A 14,959-nucleotide genomic window follows, 5' to 3' on the forward strand; every position below is an offset into this window, starting at 1 on the left:
TATTCTATCCTTTTTTATCCTTTTTTTCATATATATTCATACCATCTAACGCCGTTAAAAAATTAACGGTTTCAAATTAAAATAACTAAAACAACCTTAATGAGTAGATGTACGATGGAGAACAAAAAAAATAATTTTAAAATTTTATTTTATTTTTAATTAAAATAAATATGATTTTTATTAATGGTGTTAGAAGAACTATTATATTAAGAGTATTGGTTAAAAAATAGTATTTTATGTGGATATAGAAATAACTATAAATTTTAAAAAAAATATTTATGTAAATTTAAATTTTTAAAAGAATAATCATACAAAAAAATTTCTATCCAATATCTATGACCCTCTCAAGCTAAAGATCATGAGCTAGGCCAGATTCTCGTACAAGAGGACATGATGCTTATCCAACACTGGTTGGCCTCATCAAACTTTGCAGCTCATGTTTCTAGCCCTACAATCCCATAGCCGGTCGAAGTTCAAATCCCCTTGTGGGAAAAGCAAAACAAACACGAGTTAAACCGGTCCTGCAGTCAAAAAGTCCAAGCGAGACCGGAGTTTTCCAAGCTGACACGGTATTTGAATTGATGCAACCCGATCCTTATCCGTAACCATCAAATTAAAAGGACCTCTTATTTGCTAAAAATCAAGGTGGAACGTGTCACATAGTACGGCTACGCTCCCACATTTATGCACCCTTCCAATCATTTACGTCACACTTGTCTTCCCTTCCATCCATATTGATATTTTCTATCCAACCAACTTGAGCAAACCCATGAAGGTGGTAGCCTGGCACGCTTCATTAATACTCCCCCCCAAATGGCCAAACTTATCCTGTTCATCCGGTGGCCTGTTCCCTTTCAGAAATTATTAGTTTAGACCAATTCTATTAGCTCAGCAGCGAACCAATCCAGACAAATAGATAAAAGTTGATCCATGTATTAAGCATCCCACTAATAACTATATTCACATCTATATATATCAAAAAAAAAATAAATATAGATATAAATAGACAACTATTTAATATATATCCAAATATCCAATTTCATTTATTGTGCTATTAACTTAATTTATCATTAACCTAATAATATCATGGATTCTGTAGCCATTAAATTTAATTATTTATTTATATTTTATATTTTTTTGCTAAAAATGGTAGTATCATATATAACGTGTACGGATACAGCCAAAAAATCAAAAAGCAGTACATCACAGAGTTCGCTTTATCCATCTAAAGATGGTCCTCCGAGTCGTTGGCAACAAAGGAGGCCATCCAGTCGGCGGCCTCTAATAACCTACTAAAAATCATGGTCCGAATATCTCTCAGCAATGGAACTTTCTCGAAAATCATCCTCTACAAAGATCTTTCTCTCCTACGGGGTACGCCGAACATAGCACAATCTAGCTACGTATTTATATTTATATTTTTGGTATGTGATATAAATATGCTTGCATGTCCCATTGGATTTGAGCCCTAATCCAGCTGCCGGGCGGTCCTTGTGGTGGAGAGAGAAAAAGTGGGCGACAACGACGGAGCCCAAAGGGATGGCCTCTCTCTCTCTCTCTGTTCTCGAGGTGTTGGGCGTGCGTTGGGTTTGGATCCTTGGTCGGGGTGGCAAGAGACGTCGCTCTCTGAGGCCAATTGCACCCATTTGATCTCATGCACGTCTCCCTCCGTGCAGATATTGCTCTTTTTGGGATCCCCCCTCTTGTTGTCCCTTTGCTTTTCTTTTCCCAGCAATAATTGGAGCTGCGTGCCGCTCCAAAAACTTTGAGGGCATGTGTTTGTTGCCCATGCCATGCCATGCCAGCTTCCTTAGGCTGTCCACATGCATGCCCTTTCGCAGCTTAAAGGTACAAGGTGCTCAGCCCTCGCCCAATCACAATGCCCAAGAACTTGGATATGGATGATATATTAATAAAGGATCATCATGAGAATGAATGATGTTATAACGCCAGTCCAGTCGTAAACGTTCTTTTCATTTATGTGTTACTTTTTTTTTTTTTTATAATCTCTTTGTCCTCTCCTCTCCTGATAAAATCCACGATTTGGCAGACCTTTACCAGTACATTGGGAGAAGTCAAAAAGATACAAGACATAACAAACCCGGCCAAAGTGGAAATTGATGGCTTACGTACCGTCCAAGACAATAAAAAGAACAGAAACATCAGAAACTTAAAAAAAAAAAAAGAGAAAATTAGTTAGGTCTCAAGACTTTTTCAGGGTGAAGATTTGCATTAAAGTCCATAAATATACCTGTCTTCACTATATTTTATTGTATCGATGAAGTTTTCGTAAGTTTTATCTTCCAATGAAAAAAAAGAAGATAAATTAATTATCAACAAAAAAAACAAGAGAAAAATCAACATAAACTATGTAGGATTAGATCAGATTTGTATAAAATGAATGTAGCTTTGCTTTTCTTGCTCTCTTCTATCAGCCGGCATCTATTGAAAAGCATCTTGTTGGCCATGTCATGCAGATGCCTAAATCTAGATAAAGTTTAGAATAATTGTACTATATACAACAAAAGCATGATAAGAAACCGAGAAATAGTTCCATATGCTAGGTCCCACACTATCCGTATGAATAGGTTGCAGAGGCTTGCTGACATATTTTCACAATGGATTCCAACTCGGGTACATTTGGATTTGAGACCAATTACACCCGATCCAACTCTTAACTGGGATATGATCATGCAAACATTTGTTAAACCAAGTCGTGTTTTGGCATGGCACACACCACACCAGTTTACACACACACACACGCACACAAGATTTACGTAGAAGATGATGAGAGAAAATTTCAAGTAATGGTGAACATAGAGATTTATGTAGAAGATGATTAGAGAAATTTCAATTAATGGCGAAGAAAATACCAAGAGACGAAAATCCTAATTACAAAAGCTCTCAATCTCACACCTCTCAAAAGCCCTCCAAAACAGAGGTGTAATGCCTAAAGGCCTAAGATAGGTAAAACTTATACATCTATAGATATCTCAAAAAATTCAAGTTGGGGACTTCACCTTTGAACACCGGATGAATCAACTGTGAATATCAAGCATATCACAAGTGTAAGAGGTTTCTTTTTGAAATTTGAAAGGCCTCTCTCTTATCAGAATGGTTTGAAACCGTTCCTCCATTTAAACTCATTAATGTAGAGCTGCCTGTTGAAGAACTCAACGGACAACTCAATTAAAGCGTAAACGTTGGAGGGGTGAAGCAGATAGAAGGCTACACCAAGGGGAAAAAAAAGAAAAAGAAAAAGCAAAAGAAGAGTTCTCCCTTGTTTCTGATTTTTCATTTCAAAGTTTTGTTTCTTCAATCTAGGGGTATGAGCATACAGAAAAGTCCCTGCCGAGTTCAAGAAAATTTATAGTACTGTGCACGTTTACAAATTCAATAGTCCGTTGTATCCTGGGAAGGAGTCGTCAGAATCCGGTGCATGTAAGAAGGCAAATCTCTTTCAAAGACAGTGATTACACGCCTCGGACCGACTACAGATATTATTTATTTTATTGTGGATCGAAAGGAAATGCCGTCAAAGAGGTACGCATCGAAAATGGTTGTTTCGGTGAAATTAAATTATTTGTGGTTTATTTGAATTTTTTTGAGGTGATATTTTTATCAACAAGTCCCCATAGTGGGCCTCAGTCAATAGAGAGGCTCTTCTAGCTGTCTATCATGTAAATACAAGGCAAATTATAGCACTATACCACTAACTAATATGTCATGCCCTCGGTCTTAAGAAAATTACCAATATTTTCAATAGGAAATACATATAGAATACACTTGCATGTACAAATACGCATGCATGCATGTTGTAAACCTTTTTTTTTCTTGTTATGCAACTGGTTGCAATATGTGAAACACTGATATCCATTATGCATGGAGCATAATCCAAAAAGGTTATTTAACACATTGAAATTCAAAAGCAGCCATATGCTTGGAAGCGAAAATGTTAGCCGTTTATTCCAACTAGTTCTGCCTCAGAAGCAAAATTTCAACTTACATCGGTTCCATGAGCTTGTGTTGTCAGAGTAAGAATGACACCCTTGACACGCAAGGACGGTGTTCTGTGCCAAGCTCCCAAATCGATCATGTACTTCTCTGGTGACCGAGTGCCGGCCACCCAATGAGTTCTGTTGTTGCTGGAAATGGTACCCGGGGTAATCGCGAACCAAAAGGAGGAGCTTCCGCTGCGGGCGGTTGTAGAAGGCTGTCTCCGAGAGATGGTGGCGGCTGACGGCTACCTCCGGAAAACATACAAAAAGCCTGGGCTGGAGGTTCTGGCAAAGGCCCTCCAATGCTTAAGTCAGAGAGGGATTTGGAGACAGTTTTTAGTAGAAAAGCCCAGGCGTGGAGGAGGAAGAGTCCCCGTCTTCTTGGAGTTTTTTCTCTTTATATGAGGTGGTGTGGCAGTTACACGCTATCAGGCATTATAGCGGAGATTTCGGACTGAAATACGTTACCTTAATTAGCTTGGGAGTTCGAATTAGCTAGCCCTTGGTGGAGAACGGACGGATTTGAATTTGACAGTTGTCGCGCCATAGATTGCGGGGGTCGATTCCGAATATGGAGAACGTGGTAGCCGTTTCGATTCGGAGATCAGCTAGATTTTCGGTGGAGTCGGCTGTGGGTTTTGACTAGTCCTTTCTAGCCTCGAGGTCAAGCAGGCTCTGTTCGGTCAGGGCACGCTTGCCGAGCTCGCATTTGTCGGGCTCATGGTTGCCGAGGCCATGTATGCTGAAATTAGGCTTTCTGAGGTCGCGTTTGTCAAGCTCGTGCTCGCCAAGCCCATGGCTACCGAGACCATGTCTATTGAGATCACGTGCGTCGTCGGATTAGGGTTCCTCAGTCAGATGCATTGGGGGGCCCACTTTTTCCCCCATCATCTACCCTCCGACTTCCGAGTTCAAGCTGTATTCGATCTTGGGCGAAGGAAGTAGTCAGAAGAAGAGGAAAGGCATTTTCTTGGCTATTTTTTGAAAAAGGCTCCCTCTTCTTGAGGCGGTTTCGTGTGGCGGCCTCAGAATTGGGCTCCAGTATCCGAAGGGGTGGTTGTCAATCTTCCGCTTTTATGGTGTCGATTTGGATTGATATGCCCAGCTGGTTTCTGAGGCGGGCATGTGGCGTGATCCGAGCAAGGGGTAAGGCTGGTTCCTAGCGATCTGTTCCATTGGGGATGTCTATATAAACCCCTGACTGGCTTTGGAAAAGCTCATTTGGTTGCCATAGCTTCCCTTCGCTTATTTTTTTCCCTTGCTCTTCCCCTTGATAGTGGTTGAGTCTCTCCTGAAGGCGCTTCGGGGTGTTTTCTGGTGATCGCTTTAATCTCTCGCTTCCGGCCGTCGACGTTTTCGGTAAAATCCACAGTAGGTCTCTTACCCACATTTGCTCGGAGGACTGTCGCTTTTCTTTTTCTTCTTCTCCTTCCTTCTTCTTTATCTTTTACTACTTAGTGAGCACGACAATGTCGGGTGGTGCTTCGTCTTCTGGTAGGGACCTTTTTCATGGGAAGGAGGTCGTACTGGAGATGGGCCATAACCCGGACGGAATCGGGTCAAACTTGGCCGAGGAGGAATTGGACCTGATCTGAGCTCGATTTTTTCCTCAGCGCAGGGTTCTCCTTGAGCCTGCGAGGTCGGAAGACCGGATTATGAGACCTCCTCCAGGTCAGATCAAAGTGTACGTGGAAACACAAGAGGATTGGTTCGGGCTCCTCGGTGCTTGGTGTTTGGAGGTAGTCAAGTGCTGTGGTCTTCGGAAGCTTGCTCATGCAGGAAGTTGCCAGCTTTGACAGCTAGTCCGCCCTCACATTCTCCGCTCTGGGAATGTGCTGGATATCGAAGGCACTTAATGTGGAGGTAATGTCTCGCACCTTTTGGAGGTATTTCTGCATCGACGACTTTCTTGCCTCAAAATCTTTCAGGACCTGCCTCACGACCAGTTGGAAGTCGCTGAAGACCTTCAGGCTTTTGATCTCGAACTCTTTTGCTAACTTGAGCCTGGCAATAAGCGCCTCGTATTCTGCTTCGTTGTTAGAGGTAGGAAACTCGAAGTGTAGAGCTTGTTTCGCAACCACCCCATCTGGGTTGGTATGATTGAGGCCTGTACCGCTACCCCCCGAGGTTGAGGAGCCGTCTACGTGTAGATTCCATGGTTGCTCCGGGGTATCCTCTTTTGGTGTGAGCTCGATTTCGGGGTTGTCTAGTAAGGTGCACTCTACTATGAAGTCAGCGAGCACTTGTGCCTTGATTGCCGACTTGGGTCGGTACTCGAAGTCGAATTTTTCAAGCTCGACCGTCCACTTTGCGATTCTCCCGCACGATCCGACCATTGTAGGACTTGCTTTATTGGTTGGTCGGTTAATACAGCTACAGTTAGGGCTGTTAATGAGCCGAGCTGCTCGGGCTCGGCTCGGGCTCGGCTCGGTAAAAGCCCGGCTCGGGCTTGGCTCGTTAGTCAAACGAGCCCGAGCCCGAGCCCAATATTAGGCTCGTTTACAACCGAGCCCGAGCCCGAGCCCGAGCTCGAGCCCGAGCAGCACACGAGCCCAAATGAGCTCTAGTCTCCCACTGAAAAATTTTATTTCAGCACTATAATTCATAAAAATCTGATCGCATAGAGAAAAATAGCCTATTATCGAGTCCGAGCCCGAGCTCGAGCCCGAGCTCGAGCTCGTTCTGGAGCTTGTAATTGAAACGAACTTTACGAGCTCAAGCCCGAGCCTTTGCTTTGCCAAGCGAGCCCGAGCTCGAGCCCAATATAGAGCTCGTTACCGAGCTCGAGCCCGAGCCCGAGCCCGAGCTTCTGTGAAACGAGCCGAGCCGAGCTCTCCCAGGCTCCGGCTCGGCTCGGCTCGTTAACAGCCCTGGCTACAGTATGAGCCTAAAATTACGACTGGAGCCTTCGGGCTGAAATAAGCAGCGCGTAGACCGTCTTCTCTAGCTTGAAGTATCGGGTCTCTGCGTCCCGTAGAACTCGACTGGTGTAGTATATCGGCCTTTGAGATTTATCTTCTTCTCAAACTAGGACTGAGCTGACCGCTATCGAGGAGATAGCCAGGTACAGATAAAGGAGCTCACCCGGCTGGGGTTTTGTGAGCAATGGAGGGGAGGTGAGATGGCATCTGAGCTCTTCAAAGGCTTGTTGGCATTCTTCGGTCCACACAAAGTCCTTCGGCTGTTTGAGAACTTTGAAGAAGGGAAGATATCGTTCCGCCGATTTCGAGACAAACCTCCCCAGGGCCGCTACTCGTCCGCCGATTCCTTGATGGTACCATTTTCTGTAGTGCTCGGATCTTCTCGGGGTTCGCTTCGATCCCGCATTGGGTTACCACAAAATCAAAAAACTTGCCCGAGGTAACCCCAAAGGCGCATTTGGTGGGGTTGAGCTTCATCTGGTACTTTCTAAGAGTGGAGAATGCTTCATCGAGATTGGTGATGTGGTGCTCTGCCATTTGGCCCTTCACCAGCATATCGTCCATGTAAACCTCCATATTTCGGCCTATCTGGTCTCTGAAGACCTTGTTGACCAGCCTTTGATATGTCGCTCTAGCATTTTTCAACCCAAACAGCATTACTTTGTAGCAGTAGAGGTCCTTGTCGGTGATGAAGGCCATCTTCTTCTTGTCCTCGGGCGCCATTCAGATCTGATGGTATCCCGAGAAGGCATCCATAAATGTGAGCAGTTGGTGTCCTGAGATCGAGTCAACAAGCTGATCGATCCTGGGAGAGGGAAGCTATCGTTCGGGCATGCCTTGTTGAGGTCGGTGTAGTCCACGCACATGCGCCACTTTCCTCTTCACGAAGACCACATTGGCTAGCCAGTCTAGGTAGGTGACTTTTCTGATGAAGCTGGCCTCGAGGAGCTTGTCAACCTTCTCAACCGTTGCTCGCTATCATTTTGGGATGAAGCTCCATTTCTTCTGTCTCACGGGCTTGTAGATTGGTTTCACCTGAAGTTGGTGGACCATGACTTTGGGATCTATTCTCGGTATATCAGTAGGCGACTAGGTGAAGACATCCGTGTTGGATTGGAGGAACTCGATCAAGCGATCCTGCTCACGAGGGCTCAGGCTAGAGCTGATCTGTATGGTCTACTCCGGACAGTCTTTTCTCAAGGAAATTTGAATGAGGAGCTCGCTAGGTTCTGCCCGTTCCCTCTTAGGCTCATCTCGTACCTCCAGAATTTCGATGGGCAGTGCCTAGTTTGAACCTTGGGCTGACGTGTTAGTTGATTGTTCTGCTCGGCTTGGTATTTCAATTGGTTGCTTTGCTTTGAGGGTCGACATGTAGCATTGCTTGGCTGTTACCTAATCCCCTCGAACTTCGCTAACTCCTCGCTCGGTGGGGAACGACACAAGCAGATGATAAGTCAAAACTACGACTCGGAGAGCATTGAGTCCTGGTCGGCCAAGGATAGCGTTGTAGACCGAAGGCAGTCGAACCACAAGGAAGTCCGTCCTGACAGTGCTCTCTCGAGAAGCAAGCCTGGCCGTGATAGGCAAGTTAATCATGCCTTCATCCGGGACTAAATCTTCGGTGAATCCGACCAGTGGAATATTTATTCTTCAGAGCTGACCCTCCGTTATTCCCATTTTTTGGAAAGCATCATAATATAAAATCTTTGTCGAGCTTTCATTATCAACTAAAATGCGTTTTATATCAAATTTATTTATGACCATAGAAATGACCACAGCGTCATCATGAGGAGTTTCAACTCCTTTTATATCTTCATCCGAGAACGAGATGACTTCTGCGGTACGTTGACGCTTCGGAGGGGCTTCCTTCTCAGCAGATTCTCTGGCCGAGCTTTCTTCAGCAGGGACACCCTCTATAATGTTTATGGTGCCAGCAATGGGCCTGTTATCGTTCTGCTCCTCAGGTGATGTGGTGTTTACCACTGGTCCTCTTCCCTCACGTCGGTCTTGTACAAATCGACCGAGCATTCCCCGATGGATAAGTGCTTCGATCTCTTCTCGGAGCTGGAAGCAATCCTCTGTGTCGTGACCATTGTCTCGATGGAAACGACAATACTTCTTAGAGCATTTTTGAGCTTCCGTCTGTCGCATTTGCAGTGGGGGTCGGAGGTAGCCCTGATCCTCTATCTCCATTAGGATCTCGGTCCGAGTAGAGTTGAGAGGAGTATAGTCTTTGAGCCTCCTCGGTGGTGACCTCGGGCGGCATAGTGATCTCGATCGGTGCTGCGGTCTCGGGTGAGGCGGGCCCTTCAGCCGAGGCATGTTCTTATCTCGGCGGGCCGACCTACTTCTTGGGCGGCCACGCTCCTTGCGATGCTTCTTCTGCATCTTCGAAGGTCGTTCGACAGCGTCTCGCCGAGTAGCCATGGCTTCTTCTGCCTTCGCATATTTTCGAGCTCGGGCCAGCTTCTCTGCGAAGTTGGCGAGGAAGTTCTTTTCGATGGAGAAAAGAAACTTGTAAGACCGAGCTCCAGTCTTCAGTGCCGACATGGCAATCGATCGGTCGAGGTCGCGAACCTCCCAAGTAGCGGTGGTGAAACGGTCGATGTAGTCCTTCAAGAATTCTTCCTCCTTCTACTTTATGTCAAGGAGAGAATCTGACGTTTGTCACTGGTGCCAACTAGCAGCGAAGTGAATAGCGAACTACTTGCCGAGCTGTTTGAAGGAGGACACGGTGTCCGGCTTCAACCCCGAGAACCAAGGTCGGGTCGTCCCTCAAAGAGTGGCTGGGAATGCTTTGCACAGTAGGGCATCTGAAGATCCCTGCAGTGCCATGAGAGCTCTGTAACTCTCCAGATGATCCAGTGGGTCGGTGGCTCCACTATACGGTTCTATCTGTGGCATTTTGAATCTCGGTGGGATCGGCTCGTTCTCGATCTGACAAGAGAAGGGTGACATGGTGGTGAAGTAAGGGTCGCCTTCACGCTTCACCCCTTGATCCTGAAGCGCATCAATCCGCCGCTCGAGCTCCTTGACCTTCTTGTCGAGTTCTCCACCTTGGGACGTCGCCACTATTGCCCGTCTCGGCGGAAATTGCCCCGGGGCTGGGGCTGACCCGGCCTCGGAGGGTTGCGGCCGGGCCCGGAGCTGTGGCCTCCTATCTTGGTGACTCCCCGATGACTCCTCCTGAGGAGACGTTTAGGGGGAATCCTGGTGGGAGCGCTGTTTTCCGTCGTTGATCCTTGAGGAGCCGCGGCGGGAATTTCAACTTCACGATATTTGCCCATTTAGGGGGAGTGCCGATCGAGCACGAGTTTGCAGGGGTGGCGCCGGAGGGACCCCCGTCTGTTGCAGGCCTTTGACTGTCGCAGCCAATGCCTGAACTTGTTGTACCGGCGCGTCAAACTATGGCGGCTGGATCTGCGAAGCTTAGCCCGTTGGGGGCATCGACGACGGATTCTAGACTGAGCGGCCGGAAGTTGGTGCACGTTGTCTGAAGGTATTAGAAGCTCCTCAGCTCCTCAGCCTCATGATCACGACTCGGTTCCTTCCTCTAGTACCAAATGTTGTTGCTGGAAATGGGACCCGGGGGTGATAGCGAACCAAAGGGAGGAACTTCCGCCGCGGGCTGTTGTAGAAGGCTGTCTCCGGGAGATGGTGGCGGCTGACGGCTACCTCCGGAGAACCTGCAAATAGTTTAGGCCGGGGTTTCCGGCAAAGGCCCTCCGATGCTTAAATTAGAGAGGGATTTGGAGACAGTTTTTAGTGGAGAAGCCCAGACATGGAGGAGGAAGAGTCCCCGTCTTATTGGAGTTTTTTCTCTTTATAGGAGGTGGTGTGGCAGTTACACGCTATCAGGCGTTATGGCGGAAATTTCGGACTGAAATACGTTACCTTAATTGGCCTGAAAATTTGAATTAGCTGCCCATTAGTGGAGAACGGAAGGATTTGAATTCGACAGCTGTCGTGGCGCAGATTGCGGGGGTCAATCCCGGATATGGAGAACGTTGTAGGCGTTTCGATTCGGAGATCAGCTAGATTTTCGGTGGAGTCGGCTATGGGTTTTGACTGGATCCTTTCTAGCTTCGAGGTCGAGCGAGCTCTGCTCGGTCAGGTCAGGGTGCGCTTGTCGAGCTCGCATTTGTCGGGCTCATGGTTGTCGAGATCATGTATGCTGAAATCATGCTTTCTGAGGTTGGTTTTGTCGAGGTCACATTTGTCGAGCTCGTGCTCGCCAAGCCCATGGCTATCGAGATCATGTCTATTGAGATCACGTGTGTCGTCGGATTTGGGTTTCTCAGTCACGTGCGTTGGGGGGCCTACTTTTTCTCCCATCAAGTTCCTAATTGTTGCTTATGATATAATTCCAGAGCTAATCCTCGCTTTACATGTCACGTGCCATGCTATCATACACATAGTTTTGCTAAAAAAAGCATGTATAGTAGAGTTTCATTTATTTCGGTTATTCTTAGGATATCCCCCATTTGCTAAAACAATAATGATGGATGAATCAAAAGAGCCGTAAAGATCCAGACTTATATTTAGTCCACATCGGATATGCTTCAGTAGATTTTGGGTAAGATTCTTGACCGTTACAAATGATACAATAATGAAGTCAATCCATAGTCTATATGGATTTAGAAATACTGTAGCATGGGCCTAATATATTGATTATTAGTTAATCATATTATTTGTGATTATATGTATTTATTGTTTTTGTGAGATACTGAAAATTTATAAGTTAAGGGTGATTATATGGGCACCATGGCACCAGGGGCAATAGGGAGATACGAGGGTGGTAACAATAGGGTTAGGAAAGGTGAGGTTTCGTCTGCCAAAGCCGCAATAAAGGCGAAAAAAAGCCTGAAAGGGTCGTTTTCCAGTCGCGAGAGAGAGAGAGAGAGAGAGAGAGAGAGAGCGCGACATTTTGCAAGGGGCAATTGTACCCAAAAAGAAAAAGAAAAGCAAGGGGCAGAGGGGGCTGAAGCTCTAGTGCTGGTATAGGGATTTATTTTGGGAGAGAGGGTAATAAACGGCTGAGCTCACCATGATCTTTACTCTCTGACGCTTGTCTGTCTGCGCGCCACCCTCTCCTCCAGTGGCATCATCCAACCTCCTCCTATAGGCCCAGTCCGTACTCTCACACAGTAATATTTTCTTCTCTCCTCCCCTTTCACCCTTTGCCATCCTCCATTAGCTGCTAAAATGTGAAGGTTTTGGTGCTGCTTCTGCTCAACAAAACTAGGGGAAGCCGTGGAGCTATATAACAGTCTCTCTTCTCACTATGCTTGCTTCCCCTTTGCCAGGGCCAAGGACTTTGAAAAGTCGCAAGAGTTAAAGAAAAAGAAGAGGGAATAGAGTTGTATCACTTTCTCCTGTAATTTGCTCATTTACTTTCTTTACTTGGCATCTTTGAGGTGCCTCTTTGTGGCTGATGCTATTGGGGAATAGAGTGAGCGAGTGCTGTTGGTGATGGAATCGCGGCAGCTGCTTGTCCAAACCCTTTGGAAGACAAAGGCAAGAGTGCATCGTGACCAGATCGTAGCAAAGCAAGAAGAGAAGGAGGAGTTGGAAGAAATTAAGGGTTTAAAGGAAGCATCCGAAGAGAAAAAGTAGACAAGAGAGTCTAGATCTCAGGAGGACTCGGTACTAGCTGATTCAAAATATAAAGAGGAGGAGAAGGCCTGCCTTTCCTCAAGCACTTAAGAAGAGGGGGTGGAGAGAGAGAAGAAGAAGAAGAGGAAGAAATTAGAGGACTGACTACTTTAAGGCTTCCGACTGCATCAAATTCATCAGCAGCCAAAATAAAACGTTCTTGGACCACCACGGCTTCTTCGTCTGAATATGCTCGCCTCTCAGAGAGGATGGAAGAGAGCCGCCGCCGCCGCCACCACAGTCACGACCAGCAGAAGCTCCACCACCAGCAGCAGCGGCTGCCGCCCTATAATTCTAGGTTGGGGGCTTTGAGAGGAGGCGGTGGTCAGGTCGTGGAGGTCCCGGGGGGCCACATTATGCGGTCCACCGGGCGCAAGGACCGGCACAGCAAGGTGTGCACTGCCAAGGGCCTGCGGGACCGCCGTGTCCGGCTCTCGGCCCACACCGCCATCCAGTTCTACGACGTCCAGGACCGCCTTGGCTATGACCGCCCCAGCAAGGCCGTGGACTGGCTCATCAAGCATGCGAAGGCTGCCATCGATGATCTCGCCGAGCTCCCCCGCTGGTACCCTCCCACCGCCACCCACTTCCCCTCATCCAATCCTTCACCTCCAAATCAGCACGATCACCTCCATGACCAGCCTGTGCCCATCGAACCAAACGCTGAACAAGCCGCCTATAGCAGCGGTAATTTCCTCCCTCCTCCATTGGATTCCGACTCCATCGCCGACACCATCAAGACCTTCTTTCCTATGGCCACGACCGCTGCTTCATCCTCTTACCAGGACCACCCGCCGGACCTCCTATCTCGTAGTAGCAGCCAAGCCCAAGACCTCCGCCTCTCCCTGCACTCCTTGCAAGATCCCATCTTTCACCAGAATCAAATACCTACTGCATCCTCCCAGCAGAACTTCCTCCCTGGCTATCCAGCCTTCGATGCCACCTCCGCCAGCTGGCCCGAGCAAAACCAGAGAATTGTTGCATGGAATGCGTCGGAGACTAGTAGCGGCGAAGGTGGTGGAGGTTATGGGTTCAATATGCCACCACTCCAGGCGGTGCCGCTGCACCCGGCGCTCAGCCCAAGCCAGCTTCTTTCTCAGAGGGGAACCCTTCAGTCCAGTTTCTTGCCGTCGGTTCGCGCCTGGATGGATCCGATTGCCGCCGCCGCCGCCACCGGTCATCAGATTCACCCAGCGGGAGTGCATTCATCATCACCATCAGTTGCAACCGCAGGATTCGTGTTCGGCGGTGACGGTGGTTTCTCAGGGTTCCATATTCCTCCAGAGGAGCATGGCGGCATCGCCGGTAAGCCGCCATCTGATTCCTCTGCTTCTAATCAGTGATAGAAAGGGAGAAGAGAGAGGTTGACATAGTGGAGAAGAAAATTCACGATCAAGCTTTCGGGGGCTTCTCCCATTCCATCTCAGGTTGAAGTTTAATCAGATGGCAACTTAAATTTCCACTTTCTATCAATGTTCTCGTATATCTTAGAATTTCTTGGTCTATATAGTAGACGGAGAAGGGGGACAGAGAAAGAGAGAAGCGCGTTTTTCTGCTGATATGTACGAAACAAGGTTTTTGTTTGCTGGATTGGCCTCAGTTCATCTTCTTTTCTTTTATCTTGCTCGTATATTGATGGGCTCTTAGAGCCCTTCCTTGGCTGCCTTTCTGGCCATGGCTAGACCAAGTGATTATGATTATTATTATTATTATTATTATATTGTATCAGTTGTAGGGCAGTCACTCAAAGTTGTTTGCTGTTGTTGATGATGGTTTGCTGCTATGGCCAAGGTGAAGATTCTGGTCCCTGGTCGCCTGGAGATGGTCCTGGAAACTGGTTCCTTTGGGTTTTCTTAAAGAAAAAAGAAAGAACAAAGCTCAAGAGAATCAAAAAAACTAGTGCATAATTTGACAGGAAGCCTGGGGTTGTTTTCATGCTGATATGGAGGAGAGGGAGGGTTTTGGCTTCTCTATAATTGGCAACAACTGGTCTCTTTCCCATTTGTAAAAAAAAAAGAAGCAGCTTTTTATGCTGATGCTTCAGCTTCCCCAGACAACCAAAAATGATGAATAAAATATGGACTTCATGATTGCCCATTTCTCTATCCCATTTGAAGATGCTGAGGATACGTCTTTGTCCTTCAATAGTGCAAGATTTCATTGCCAGGCTTGCCAGCAACTACTACTTCATTGCTTACAAGTCACAAGCCTGTTTACACAGTGGAAAAGAGAAGGGAAATAAAGTAGGGCTGCTGTCTTTCTTTGAGCGAGAGATCCCTTGAGGATGGGACAGTTAGCAGATGATTGATGATTTGGATTTGATGCCTTGATGATATTTCTTTCTCTCTTTCTTTCTTTCTTTCTTTCTTTCTTTCTTTCTTTCTT

General features: G+C 46.8%; 1 pseudogene across 1 annotated transcript; it reads left to right on the forward strand.

The window, feature by feature from the left end:
• The first annotated feature begins 11,793 nt into the window (after positions 1-11,793).
• On the forward strand, positions 11,794-14,671 carry LOC103709989 (transcription factor TCP4 pseudogene; annotated as a pseudogene). Its single transcript, XR_015969508.2, has 2 exons — positions 11,794-12,066; positions 12,226-14,671. The product of XR_015969508.2 is annotated as a transcription factor TCP4 pseudogene (transcript).
• Positions 14,672-14,959: the final 288 nt, after the last annotated feature.

The sequence above is a fragment of the Phoenix dactylifera genome, chromosome 1, assembly GCF_051530095.1.
Source record: "Phoenix dactylifera cultivar Ajwa chromosome 1, Ajwa_hap1_PhDact_Kaust_v1.1, whole genome shotgun sequence".
Taxonomy (NCBI): domain Eukaryota; kingdom Viridiplantae; phylum Streptophyta; class Magnoliopsida; order Arecales; family Arecaceae; genus Phoenix; species Phoenix dactylifera.